Source organism: Cupressus sempervirens, chromosome 6 (assembly GCF_028749045.1).
Source record: "Cupressus sempervirens isolate cs-2001-9-10 chromosome 6, ASM2874904v1, whole genome shotgun sequence".
NCBI classification, from domain to species: domain Eukaryota; kingdom Viridiplantae; phylum Streptophyta; class Pinopsida; order Cupressales; family Cupressaceae; genus Cupressus; species Cupressus sempervirens.
The window spans coordinates 688373519-688389476 of NC_143123.1; positions in this window are offsets into that span (position 1 = coordinate 688373519).

Here is a 15958-nt window from a genome sequence, read left to right on the forward strand (position 1 = left end):
TTTTAAAGAAAGGGATGCAGTTCAAACAAAACTTGAAAATCCATAAAGAAAGAAGAAAAACTAAGCATGATAAACCTGTCACTCAGTGCTTCTTATGATGGTAGTTCACGTTTGCATTCCAACCTAGTCACTTTTGATGCTCCTTCTTTCTTGAAAACTATACGAGTGATGGTAATAAAGCCTCAACTTGAAACATTCCTTCACCTTTGTTCTTTGTAATGGCTGACTAAAGGCATCACTAGAAAGCTCCAAATATTTGCATATGCATCAAGGTCATGATAAAGACCTGTAGGTACATCAGTCATCAACTGACCATTTTTAACCAAGTCATAAAGTGAAGAACCTTTAAGGCAATAGCTATCCATTCTCTGCAACTTTGAATCACATTAGTTATAATAGGTGCTTCTTCTAGAGAGCCTTGCACCAAACAAGGTTTGCAATAAGAAGTTCAAAGTATTCTACTTTCTAGATTATAAGAGACATGGCTTTAAATAGCCGTACAAACATCTCATCCCTAAGATTATACAAATTTATTACATACAAATTTATTTAGAGTCATATACTCATAAACACACTAGCTTCCTATCAACAATTACCCTACTAAAAAGGTAATACACACAAAGCTGATATCACTAGTTTGCTAAAAATTGTTCCCAACTCCTATGGAGTTGTTCAAAGGAACCTCCTTTCTCAGGGTTCTCACTACTCTGTTGAGCTTCCATTGGGATTGCCTTTGGAGTGGTGGAAACTACTGACATTACTTGTGCCTTGGTATCTTGCATGGTGGTGTCAGGTACCATCTCAACTCCTGCCTTGTCTTCTTTGGCTTGACTAGATTCTGCAATGAACTTAGGAGAGCATCAGAGTTCTGGGTGCAACTTCCAACACTTCTCGATCCAATGACCACTTATTTGATAATGGTTGCAAAATTTTTGGATCCTTTCATGTGTCTTGACCTTCTTCTTTAAAGAAGACTCAACCTCAACATTATCCAAGGAATTTTCCTTCAACAAGGCCTCAGAGTTATTGTTAGTTTCTCCATATCCCAATCCTTGCTTTTGAGGCCTCTACTTTGCCTAAATGGGTTGGGTAATACCTTGTTCATGGATACCTAGGCCTTTTCCACTATATCCCATTTTGGACATTAGTTTCTTATTGATACCCTTAGTGTGCTTCTCAAAGCTCCCAATAGAGTGGTGTTCAGGTTCCTACTCCTACTCTGATGTAGAAGACACCTCTATCCAACCACTGTGGTTGGTAGGGGCTTGGAACTATCTCAGGTACTACATTTTTTTGCAAAAAACATAATGGCATGCATTCTCCTTTGAGCCATAATTAGCCCATTTTCCATGGCCATAAGGGAATCTTTTCTTTGGTGAAGACTTCACCGTAGATGAAGCATTCATACTTCTAGGTGGGGTGAGTGGAGATTATGAAGAAGTTCCTTCTAATTGCAAGCTTACTGCCCACATGCGAACACTCTTTGAATGAAGAGGACTTCTTCCAATATTCTCCCTTCAAAACATCTCATGTAGGATTTGCTTCTCCCTATTTGCCTCTTCTAGAAGCCTTCAAAGATTTGCATTCTCTAATTGAAGCTGGTGATTAGCTTCTTCCAATTTTTGGACTCTCTCATCTTCTTCTTGACGGTCTTGAATGAGTAGTTCCACTTTCTCTATGATAGAGTAAATTATTTCCATCATAGATGGAGTTAATTCCTCTCTTTCTAATGTCATTGTGAAATGTACACCTGCAATCACTTCGTACACAACTTGCCAAACTAGCTCTGATACCACTTGATTTGATTACGATCGAGGCAATTATATACTAGCGAAAAATTGCATCAAAGTGTACAAACACTTAACGTCTAATGTTTAACTAAAAAGACATCAAACACTAAGAATGAAATGAACATTAGAAAGAGAGAATGATATCTCTAGATATAGGGAAAAGAGAGTATTCTAAAACCCAATGTGCTAGTGCAATGTGTTCAAAACATCAAACTCTATGGTGCCATACATAACCACTTCAATTTAGTTCAATGTGGAATAAAGAACTTAAATGATAATTAAGTGAAACTAATAGCACATATAAGCACAAGAAAAAGAGAGCAAGAGAGAGAGAATCGATTTGACTTTAGAGTTCATCCAGCTAAGCGGATTACATCTTTGGGTCTAGCTCAACTGAGTGATCGATGTATAGTAGATGCTCTGGAAGTTGATTTACAACATACTGTAGTCCATCCACAAAGTCATTAGACAAATCCCAACTCAAACTATCTTGCATACAAGCTCTCAAGGTGCAAGACTGGTTACTAAAGAGCAAGGAAGACTTTGCCTAAAAAGGTTCAACTGCAGACACAGAACATCATTACATCACATGCAAGTGCATTTTGAGTGCCCCTGGAATGGCTTCTCAGAAAAATCTCCTCTTCAAAAATCTCCTCTATAATGCTCTCTAGCATGTTCAAAATTCTCTCCTTTGGAATGGCCTCTCTAGAATGGGCTGATAAGAAAAACTGTCCCTCTTTTATACCAAAATTTAGCCTAAAATAGGCTATAACAAAATTTTATAAAAATAGGCCTTCTAACAATTTTAATTTTTTTTAATCCCCTTTTACCATTTTATGTTTGGCATTTACTAAGTGGGGGTTTAACAAATTAACAAAACCCCTATTTTAATAAAGTGACAGTTTAGGAGTTAAAGTTTAAGACGAAACTTGGCCATTTATAATCTAACCTACGTGAATGCCGCAACAATTGTTATGCATTTTGGTGGGGCACTCATTGGGGTTCCAACCTTGTCAGTGGCCCCCTTTCCTTAAGATTTCCAGTAGATAATCTTCAAATATGTTGTGCACCTCATGTTTTGAATATAACCGGTGGCGCAACGACCACTGACCATTGGTTTGGTTCCAATGGTTGCGGGTTCGACCCCACCGACCACCAAAACATTCTTTTTCCCATGTGTTCAAATTGTTGACATTGAAAAATGACACGTGTCTGATCAAAATAGGTGCCATGTGGATCTACAAACTGAACTGACACATGTCTCGTGTACATTGATGACATCATGCCATGTGGGCTTCCTTGCCAAACATGTGGCACCATTTTTTTGCCACATCGTGACATGTGTCATCATTATAAATTGCCACATCACTTGCTAATACCTTGTTGATGTCATCATATAGACTTGCCACATCACTAGTCAACTTGGAAACTTTGACCACCCATATCTCCTGCATACAAACTCCATTTTCGACAAAATGAATGGTATTGGAATTGTGGAAACTAGACCTTCAACTTGATGCCATTTTCAATAGATTTGTAGATGGTTAAAATTTCACACCTATTTTTGGTCAACCCCTGATATGTCTATTTGACCACGACTTTGATCGAGCATAACTTTTCTGTCCAAGCTCTATTTTTGACAAAATGAATGTTGACAAGACATCTCGATCAGTTTTGGAGAGTTCCAAATTTTTTCCTTTTTGATGGCCTTTGGTCTAGGGTTTGACCCAACTTTTACTAGCCATAACTTGAGCATACAAACTCCTTTTTCACCCTCTTGAGTTGCGTCAGATTTAGAATTTTGAGAACTTTGACATGGTGCTAATTATGGGTGATTGGGAGATACTTCAATTTTTGATGAAAATATCCTTTGGATCACCTGCACATATGTGCACCTCTTAAGGGTGTGCACATCAGGCCTGGGCCTATATAAGCCTCAGACCCCTCTCATCTCTTCACTTCTTCTCATGTACTCCCATGCTCCCACACCTTTATACCCTTCAAGGTGTGCTAAACCCTACAACACACCAAAGACAATAAGTGTTAGATGAAACCCAAAGATGCACACATGAACACCTATTCAAGGTGCGCATGTGCACACCTTTGTTCATACGAAAAACCTAAAACCCAACAGAAAGACCTAAATAATAAACTTAACAACATAAGGCCTAGATGTTTTCATAGGTGCGCACATGTGCACCTATCCAAGGTGTGCATGTGTGCACCTTTGAAGTTCAAATTCAAAGTTAAGACATACAAAATGCCCAAGGAAAGGTGCCCATGTGCGCACCTCCCCAAGGCATGCACATGCACACCTTTCTTCAAAACAACTTAATTTAAACATAAAGGTGTGCAAGGTGTGTGCATGCACACCCCACAAAGATGCACATGTGCACACCCTTTTTCCAAACATTGAAGAACTTGAAGTCCCCCCTTACACTTACTTCACATGTGCATAGTTACACACATGTGCATGTGCACACCTAGTGCACTTGTCAAGGTGTGCTAGGTGCATTATTTTTCATTACATGGGTTAAAGGGGGATTATCTTGTTTTTTCACTATTTTGGAGCATTTAGGCTAGGTTTTGGTTTGTTAGGGTTTCTTTTAGGCTATATTTTTAGCATTTTTGATTTATCTCTATTCGTTGGTGCAAATAAAATGGCATCATCATCATCCTCAATGACATAAAAGATTTCTCTTAAGCCTGTTGTCTTCAAATACCAAGGAACACCAAAGAAATCCCACTTTGAAGATGGACATGCAGAAATCAAAGACACTGAGTTTGTACATATTGAATGAAATACATTCCTGATCATATGAAACAAGCCTAAAGAAAGATCCAAATTGATATCAACTATGATCAGGTTGGGGCAAGTAAATGCAACATCCCATTGAAATTCTATACAATCCTCTGAGTTGATTATGACCTTGGTAGAATTATGTGCCTAAAGAAAAAGTTGTCAAGTCTATCACAGGGGAGATAGTCTTGGATCTTAGACCGAGGAATATTGAGAAGGTATTTCATCTCCCAAAGAAATAATTCAATCTTCCTTCCTAATAGATAGAACACCAGTGGGTTACAGAGTTGGGAAAGTAGATATGACATGAGGATACACGAAGGATGATATTGGCTACACAAATGTAATTTGAGCAGAGCCATGGGACTCCCTGTAGTGGGACACCTTAACATTTGGATGGTGCACTTCATAGAGACTAGCAAGAATTCAAAAATGCCAATGGTTGGGCTACTGTCCTCAATGATAATCTACATGAGTAGTTGGTACACATAAAATCTGATCCAATATTTTACATGACATCATACATGGTGTACTTATTAGTAGCTAGAACAACTGACTACCCGAGACTTTACAAAAGGGGTAGCATGCAAGATGCAAATGCATGGTGCTATGTGATATACCCTTAGCTTCTAAAGAAGAAGCTTTTGGATTGGAGAAAAGAATACAAGATAATGAATGATAGTTTTATATTCACAATAATTTGATTCATAGAGGGTGATTATGCTAAAAGGATGGTAGTAGAGGAAGCAACCATAATCACAGAGATTGAAACCTACTATATCTAGTTTAAAACATTCACATACCTAAGGGAAGATGACACACAAGTAAACCCAATGAATCTCCCAAGATATACTTTAGATAGGCTCATTTTGTTGGAAAATGTCTAGCCAACTCACATCTATGTATGAAAGAGTGAGGAAACAACATAAGAAGACATAGGTGTGGTCGATCACTATAGGTGTTTTTGAGGTCAAAATAAAGTAAGATATAATAACATTTGATTAAAAATGGGATCAACATCCCTTGGAAGAGTACAAATCCCATCACCCATACTTTGATAATATTGGGAAGGTGCAACATCTAGTAGGGAAGTAGTTTGTACATGAGGATGCACTGGAAGACCATTGGATGAATGCAATAGATGACTATGATATCTAAATTAGGGATTATTGTAGAATGACTTTGTATCTGGCAGAAAAGGACTTGAAAATAAAGATCCCATTAAAGGCTATCAAGAAAGACACAAAAATATGTCTTAGATCCATTGTATAACAGGGATGAAATTTATGACAGGTCAATAATGAATGCAAAGATTGGTAGAGATGAGAATGCAAACATTAATAATAGAGCTAGACACATAGTCTAACTAATAAGGGAATGGATCAAGAAACACTTAAAACTTGTTATAGTTCCCTAGGCTATTCCTCTTTAAGCCACAACATGCCTAGCTAGGGGTAAAGGTGCAAAAGTCACAATACTAAGCTTCCCTACTCAATCCCCAGTGAGGATGGAAATAATATATCAACATGAGAGGGAGTTTGAGTACTTTAGGGTGGATAAGGGAGGGAAAAAAAGGAAAAGAGTGTCTAGGAAGGTTGAACCTGAAACTCTAGAGCCCTAAGCTGACCTAGATGTTCAAATCCAAGAGACTGAGTAAGCATCTCCACTAGGAGAGGAACAAGAGTAGGAAGAGGAAGAACAAAGGGTGCCACCAATAGGTCAAGAGGAAGAAGCCTCCCCCTCAATTCCAAAGAAGGAGATGGTTGAGTCTACTATGGGAGGGTCACATTGGAGATAATTGAAGAAAAATAACACTCCTCCCCCATAAGTACCCGAAACCATTCTAGAAGCCAAAGCAGAATAAGAGGAGAAAATTGAATATGTCCCCTTGAGTCAAAGGACTTGATTAGCTAGGGATATAGAAGAGGAAAGAAGAAGAAGCTCCACCATAATGCCACCATCTATTCAGAAAGAACCTATTCAAGTTATTACTTCAGAGGATAAGAAACAATGGGGGATTGCAAATATGTAGGGTCAAGAGACAAATGTCTTTGACCTCTTAGATTTTGATTTTGTGCCTATTAGAACTGAGATGGTGGGGAAGAAGATAAGGGATACTCCAATGAGTCAATCCCTAGGAGAGGACTAGAACCAATTACTACCTCTACCTCAAGGACCTTTGGGCCTACCCCCACTACCATCTTAGGATTTTTCAATCCTAAAAAAAGGTTCAAAAATGCCACTTCCTCCTATAACAGACTCTAAAGAATAGATAGCAAAGGAAGAAGAGCCCCAGTTAATGCAAGCTGATGAAGTATTAGAGGAGGGGTAAATACATGAGTATCCTCAACAAAATCCTCATGATACTAAGGTTGGGACCTTAGCCCAAGTAGAAATAGAGACTCAAATTGGTAATCTCACTCAATGCAAAAGGACTCCAAAGAGGATTGATAAGGGAAAGAGACCTATAGTGTAAACCCCCTTTTCAATCAAATATATGTCTCCAATGGGCACTACACCCACTTGGCTGAAGAGGGAGGTCATGGTTCAAAAAAAGAGGTAGTTTAATGTAGTTGCTGAGGAGGGAATAGATGAGATAGTAAAAGCCATTAAGAAGCTTGAGCCACCTATAGGTGATGCATGAACACTGGCCTTCATTATGAAGAATCAAGATCAGGACTTGCTGGCACATATAGCCATCCCTCCTCCACATGTTGACACCAAGGATTTGACTCCTAGTGATTTCCAAATCAAGGAGGTCTTATTGGGAAATCCCACATTAGACACCTCCAAAGTAATGATACGAATGTGAAAGAGGTGTTCAAGAATATGGACACAAATGAGTCAAACTAATAATGAAATAGAAACAAGATGAGATTATGAGAGGCTAACTACATGGAATAGTGGGCCCAATAGATCTGGATCATCTAGAGATCACTCTTTCTACGACATTAGTGAGGAAGGAAAAATGGATGATCCAGATGGATCTATTTTTGGGAGCATGTCAAAAATGATGTGACAATTCTAAGGAGAAGGATATACAAATAATATAGGGCAATTTGAACCTATTGCACTACATTCAATTAAGTGTGGATAAATGGGTGTCTATAGTGAACTAGGATTTTGGATTAATGGATGAGGTACATACCCGAGTGGAAGACCTACAATTTTTGAGATTAATAAAAGGTCAAAAGTATCATACACTCATGGAGGTCTATACCATAGAAGAGCTTGATAAGCTTGAAGATTGGATTGAGAAGATAGTTGTAGACAATAAGATCATGGAAGGACTTCATGAAGATATTCAAATGTTAATATACCAAAGTGAAGAGAAGATTTTGGAAGAAGAAAAGTACTACAATGCTGTTGCCCTTGAGATTTTTGAGGATGAGTCAAAAATAAAGCTCAAGTTAGTGCAATCAGTTGTCCACCAATTCTGAAGAAATTTTGAGGATGCATTGTCTGATAAAGATATTAGGAAAGCATTTAAGAATGAAGAAGTATTGCTGGAACTTGACACAAAACTTGAGGAAACCTATATGGAGGTTAGTAACAACTGATAGACAATTAAAGATAAATATGTAGCTTTGGATTTTTTGGAAGCTTCCCAAGTAGTAGAGATTATAGAGAAATTCAAGAGAAAACATCTAGACATCACTTTGGGATAAGGAAGGAAAAAATCCAGATGCTGAAAATTCATTTTTGACACTTGGGAAAATTTTTGGATTTTTTGGAACCTGTCATCAAGGTGTGCATGTGTGCTATTCACAGAGGTGCACCAACAATTTTGAAGAAGTAATAGTGCACCGAAAGTTAACTACTAGTTCCTAATTTAGAGCTTTCCATGCACTGAAAACACATTTTGATGGTAGTTCAACTCCTAGAAAAGCTAAGAGAAGGTCAAGCTTCCATTTTTAGAGCTTCTAATGACTCTCAGATCCTCATGCAACTTCCTTCTTCTTATCCACTTCTTTTATTTTTTTAAGTAATATAAAGGCTCATGCACAAATTAATTGATATAAAAGGGCAGAGACCTACTTCACACCATTTAGAGAGCCAGTTTGTATATAATTAGATTTATTTTATTATTTTTAAGAATATGTTTGCAATATAAGAGCTCTCACTCTCAACACAAAAAGAGGAGATGACTTCTCATAAATACATGGATGTAATATGTACTTTAGGCCATGTTTTTGATGCAATAATATATGCTATTAGTGCTTTCATTCTTAGTGTAGTTATTCTGGTTGGAGTGTATCATTTTTGTGAATGCATGTTCATGAATTATAATGGAGCCAATGGTTTTGTTGTGTTGATTTGATTGTGTGATCTTTTATTTCTGGTGTTTGCCACATGTTAACTAGTTTTGCTGACATATCGAGTTGGAGAAAAGATCACCCATTGTTCTTACATAGCTTCTTGTCACACATGAACACACTTTCTATGGCCTTACTATTCAATGAGAAGTGAAACATCATTTAGTTATTATTGAGTTCCCATTGATGATTGCATTAGTGGAATTGAGGAAGTGCTACCCCTATTTTCATTGGTTTCCTACCTGATCTTTTTGATGATTTAACTCACAAAAATTTTGTTACTATGGTTTATGTCCATTAGAAATTTCCCTTTCAAGTTATTTTCTTTCATCTCTCATTACCTTATCTTTTTTATTTGCTTTGCTAATGCTTGGTTAAATTAGGAATTCATATAGTTGCATTGATAGATTGCATTCACCATAAAATTAAAAATACCAAAAATATCTCTTTTGTGGTTACTTTTAAAAAAAATAGATCAAACATCTTATCCAAATTAGTTCAAACTAGAAAAGGCCTCCTTGTGACAAATTACATTTATCTTCAATTGAGAGCATTCCAGTAGGTTGCAAGATTGCTCGGAACCTTGGAGTTGATCCTAGATTATCTTTTCAAGAGAGGAGTTCAAAAGGATTCATACCATTAAGCATTGTGCAAAATGATAGCTCAATAGGCCCCACACTCTATAAAAAATTGAGCCTTACTCTTGTTTTAATAAAAAAAAAATGCAATTTTAAAAATCAATTTTCCCATACACACATTTAAAAAAAAAAAAGGCTCATCCATTTTTTGCAAAAAAAGAATTTGCAATAATTTTTTGATAATAAAATTAAAAAACCACACCTCATAAAGCATGTTTAGGTCATACAACCTAGGTGCACAAACAATTTGCTACATATTGCAAGTTTATCCAAAATGGAGAGTTTTTATATGGAAATGAGGGGTTTTTGGGTGCTTTGAGCTCAATATTGATATTTGTTTGGGCTTAAAGTGACCAAAAACAAAGGTCCCCTAGATTCAATAAAAAACCATCTAGAAAACATAGATTTGATAACCACGGAAAAATCTCTCATGAAGGGAACATGGGCATGCAAGTCTAAAGCTCTAACACCATGTTAAAGTTGAGGAAAGCTCAATCTATAGCTCCCAAGAATCACTTGCGTTCAGACACTTATCATAGAAAGATAGAAGAAAAGTTATCGATGCTTGACTTCACATATCCATGAAAGAGGAGATATTCTTGATGTGCAAAAGAGAAGCTGCAATTGTATTGGATGAAAAATGTATTTATTACAAAGAGAGATCAATCCTTATAAAAGTAGATCAAAACCCTAAAAGGCAACTAATTTTTATTATAATAATTAATAAAAGAATTAGTTATTAAATGCTGAAAGTTTAGCTTAAGTAGAATAGAGATAATAAGTGACTTAATAATTAAATCAAAATGATTTAATCAATAAAAAAATACCTTATTACTCTAACATCAAACTTTCTTCTCATAAATTTATTATGTGTTGCTGGACTTTGATGTATTACTGTTAGTGTAGTTTTTTATTTTTCTTATTTTGCTAGGTTTTTCCTACACTTTTAATAATCTTGCTTAGGTTAATAAAGCATGTCTTATTAGGTGAATGGTTGTGAGGTGTCACCTTCCTACATGTGAGCATCCATTAGCTATCTTGGGAAGATACTTTGCTATCTTTAGTCCGATAGATGGTTGCTCCTCATTGGTTGGTGTTGCCACCTCCTCCCTCTTCCTAGCCTATATAAGCATGCTACCTAGCTTGTATTTGCATCTCTTATTTTTGCATCCTCTTAATGCTATTTTGCTTCTAGCATTTGCATTTCTCTCTTGTATACTAACTCTGTGTTGCTATTTTGATTTTGTGTCATTTGCATTCATAGTTTAGATATTTATTCTTTGCACTAGTTTTCTGGGTTATTAATCTTTTCAGATTCTAACATGGTATCAGAGCTTTTCTATGTGCAAGAGAAGATTTTAGTTTCCTTATTTGAGAGATTCAGGGGGGGGGGGGGGGGGGGGGGGGGCGCTAATAAATCTTATTGTAAATTTTTGAAAAAATCAGTATGCTCTTCTCTTGCATCTTCGGATGATCTTGAGAATTAGAAAAGTTTGACAAAAATATTTTTAAGCTCTAAGTGATTGCAGAATTTCTAGTTGTTCCAATGTGTCCAACAGGTTTGGAAAAGTTAGATTTGGATTTCATTTCACTGAGATCAGAGATTGTCATACAAGTTGCAAAACTGGGGTTTCAATCTCAAATCTAACAACCAACTTGCATATTTGGTGTTTTCAATCAATATTGCAGGTTCCAACATGTCATTTATTGACTTAGGTAGCTGATTCAATCTTTTCATGACGTCTTTGGTTGTTGGGGTCATTTTTTGGTTGTTGGGGCCATTTTTTGTTGTTAAAGGCATCGGATTTACACTATAGCTACATCTTCTGTACATCAGCAAGAGAAATGCTTTCTGGGTTTTGTTCACAGCCTTGAAAAACCATTTGGGTATCTTTTAGATTTTTCATGCAATTTATATATTTTGTAGAATTGAGCATGAAAAGCTATAGCCATACAACTCTCTGTTGGTAGTTGCAAATTTGAACGTAGTTTTCAAATTTCTCGTTCTTGCTCATATGGACTCTGATTTTGATGATTCTTATTATGACATTGGCTATTTTTTTGTGCTCTATCCACTAGTGGAGTTTTTTTTTGATTTTCATGCATAAATTTTTCAAAAATTTCAAATTCTTGGCCATAACTATGCACAAGTCTTGTTTTGGAATCTTCAGAGGATCATAACTTTCTCATATGACCTCGTATTGAGGCGATTCTTGTTTTGAAAGTGCATAATTTTTTGAGTAGATAATAGTGGTGCTATTTTTTTCCTTGATTATTGTGCCTAAGTTTCACTTTCAGTATATGCTCTTCATGAGGGTTTGTAATGCATTGAATCAAGAGCACTAAGTATTTCTTTCTAGTGGTAGTTGTAAACACATTAAAATAAAGTGCCAAATCATATTTCTTTTGGGGGGGGGGGTTCTTTGATTGAGTAAAAGGGGGGGGGGGGGGGGGCATTATCATGGCTGGGTTCTCTTCTTTTTAGCATTTTTTCTCTATATTTCTTCATCATGGATAAAAAAAAATGCCCATCCTAACTCCATACAATTACTTTGAGTGAAATCATGCATGACAATTCACTTAAGGAAAGCTGGATTAAATAGGATAACTATGGGACTTGAAACTAAACCTAATAAAGATGAAGATAAGCCTAAGTGGTTTAACAAATGTGATGAGGCATATGGAACATTGTGTTTGTTTGTTTCTCCTAACTTGCTATTTCACATTGAGTTTTTGATACACCAAATAAAATATGGGCAAAGCTAAAAACACTATTTGGCACACAAGATTCAATGAGGGGTCATATGTTGGAAAATGAATTAATTAGTTTATGTCCAGGCAATTTCGACACAATCCAAGATTTTTTCACCAAATTGAAATCACTAAGGCTGCAGTTAAAAAAATGTGAAATTGAAAAAAAAGATGAATAACTGATTCTTAGTATTCTCTCTAAGCTAAGTTTAGAATATTCTGTGTTTGTCTCTACCTTCTATGCTACTAAGTGTGCACTTGGTACTCAATTCACCGTGCCATCTCTAGATGATTTTTCTGTCAATCTCACTCGAGAACAGGACAAGCTAATCCAGATGGGCACTCTTAAGTCCTCTAAGTCACATGCCTAAGCTGCCAACCAAGGCACAAAAGAACAAAAAGGACAAAGTAGTAACAACAATAGTAAGGATGAGAAACAAAATAATAGTGAGGAAAGGAAGGATCAGATACCAATTGCTTCAAAAGCAACTATTGATACCTCATCCTCTAAGGGCGATAAGCCTAAGAAAGAAAAGGTTAAATGTGCCTATTGTAAAAGACCCAATCATGATGAACATAAATGTTTGAAGAAAAAAATAGATCACTTGACATACATTCTTGAGAAGAATAATATTAGTGTTCTTGAGTCTATCAAACAAAGTTCTAATGAAGAGTCTAACAAGGCAAAAGAAAACAACAAGGGGAAAGGGAAGGGCAAGGCTCTTGTTGCAGTTACTTCCTCACCATCCACTTGGGTTCTTGATTCGGGTGCTTTGCACCACATGGCTTCATCTAAGGAAGAACTTGCATCCTTGGAGCCATGTACTATGCCTTCTATTTTGATGGGTGATGACACTCCTATTGAGGTGTGTGGGAGAGGGTCTGTTGATGTGGGGGATGGCACATTCCTTGATTTTCTTTGTGTACCCTTATTATCAACTAATCTCCTATCAATATACCAGATCACTCACACAAGTTCAAGCAAGCGGGTTGAGTTCTCTCTTGATTCAGGTGGAGATATGTGAGTTGCATAGTGATTCTATAGTTGTAGTTGGGAGAGTAGATCATCAGTCACGACTCTATCTATTTTCTCACTTTGTTCCTGATCCTCCTTCATTTGTTTTGCTCACTCACTCTAATGATGTGAGTAAATTATGGCATGAGCGGTTTGGCCATCTTAACTTTTTCTATTTGCATCAGCTCAACCAGCAAAAAATGGTCACAGGGTTGCCTTCGGTTCAATTCTTAGGAGGTGTTTGCCAAGGTTGCATTCTTGGTAAGCATCCTAAGGAAAAGTTTGACAAAAGTAAGGCATGGAGAGCTTCACAGATACTAGAGTTAGTTCACAGTGATTTGGCTGGTCCATTTCAACATCCTTCTTTCAGCATGGCCCGATATGTCCTCACATTCATTGATGACCTTTCTCGATATACCTAGGTGTACTTTATCAAACAGAAGTTAGAGGTATTTGATCATTTTCAAGACTTCAAAAATTTTGTAGAAAAGCAATCTGGGAAAGCCATCAAGGTTTTGTGCGTAGACAATGGTGGTGAGTATGTCAAGCATCGGTTTGAAAGATTTTGCACTTCAGAGGAGATTGATTTACAACACTCAGTTCCATACAATCCTTAGCAAAATGGTGTTGCAGAATGGAATAATAGATCTTTGAAGGAAATGGTGATGCAAGAGCATCCTGGGTTGCCTTGTTATCCTGCTCATTTTTTGCTCATTTTGCAGTTGGTGCCGAGTTACTGTAGCACTCTTCAGGTGCCAAGTTACTGAATCCCTCTTCAGGTGCTGAGTTCCTATCGCACTCTTTAGGTACCAAGTTACTCTTTAGGTGCTGAGCTCCTGTTGCACTCTTTAGGTACTGAGTTACTATAGCCCTCTTCAGGTGCTGAGTTCCTATCACACTCTTTAGGTGCCGAGTTACTCTTCAGGTGCCGAGTTACTGTAGCACTCTTCAGGTGCTAAGTTACTGTAGCACTCTTCAGGTGTCGAGTTACTCTTCAGGTGCCGAGTTACTGTAGCACTCTTCAAGTGTGAAGTTACTGTAGCATTCTTTCATTGCCGAGTTACCTAGTGTATGCCAAGTGCCAGTATTTGGACATGATTTTTGCTAGCCGACTTGCGAGAATTATTTCATTTGCAACATTTAATTTAAGATCTTTTCTTGGGATGAGTCTAGACCATTGTTGGGTCAGCCCTCCTCTTATGTAATGTTCTAGAATGTTCTATAAGCCATTTTGCCAAGTATAAATAGAGAATTTAGGCTTAGAGCTAGGGAAGTTTTAGTAGAGAAGAAGTTTTAGAAGAAGAAAAGTTTTGAGGGAGCAGAACTGAAAGTATGAATTTGCTGTTGGATCATTGAATGTGAATGTATGGTAATTGGCCGGCATGTATGAAGATATTTTGAATCAATAGAAGTATTTCCCTCTTCTCCTCCTTTGGTTGCTATCCACTTATGTTTGCTTCCATTGTGTTAACTCTTGCAGGGTGGTTTGGATAGCTAGGTGAGCCTTTGGCCCTAGTTATTCACCTTTTCTTGCGTCAGATGATATCAGAGCTTGAAGTTCATCCTAGTGGAGATTGGATCATGTAGAACCCTAATTTGGATTTGGTTGTAGGGTGGCAGATCTGCAAATTTGACCTATAACTTGCAGAGGGTTACGATCTTGCAGGAACCTGATTTGTAAAGATGGTTCGTGGTAGAGGAAATAATATTAATAATGCTATATTTGATTAGTTGAGACAAATTGTAGCCAAATTAGATGCTGTGGAGACAGCCTAGAGGAGAGGAGCACATCTTGATGATGTAAGTGATGATGAAGCAGTAGCACCAAACCATAATCTTGAACCTAAAGAAGACCAAGATGAAGCAAGATTGTTGAGAGTATTGTCTAGAGCGAATTCAAAGTCTACTGTAGCAGTTGTTCCTTATGATGGAAAATTGGACACCAATGCTGTGCTAGATTGGATCTCTGATATGGAGAAGTTCTTTGAGTATGAAAACACTCTTGATAATAGAAAGGTGAAGATTGCAGTCACTAGGTTGAAAGGTCATGCATCATTATGTTGGGAACACTTGCAAATTGATAGACAAAGGAGAGGAAAGGAGAAGATCAGAACTTGGCCAAAGATGGTGAGCAAGGTAAAGAAAAAATTCCTTCCTGCTGATTACCAAGTTAGCTTGTTGAGAAAGATGCAAAATTTGAAACAAAAAGACATGACTGTGAAAGAGTATACTGAGGAATTCTATAGACTAGACATCAGATCTGGACATGTGGATGATGATGTTGAGAAAATTGCAAGGTACATTAATGGATTGAGATCTGGAATACAAGATGAAATAAGTTTTGTGAAACTGGAAAGTGTAGAAGAAGCATATCAATATGCCTTGAAAGCTGAGGAGATCTTGACAAAGAAGCATGAACAAAGATAGAGAGGCAAAGGTGGTAGATTCTAGAGAGGCAGAGGTAGATCTTACAGAGAAAGTTGTAGATTTAAAAGTTCTGTGCAGGATAAAGATAGATCTAAATGGAAAAATGATGACAAAGGCAAGACTGAATGGAAAAGTGGCAATTCTTACCGAGGAGGCAGTAATTCTTACCAAGGAAGAGGTAATTCTTATTCTAGAGGTGGATTTCATGGTAATTATTTTAG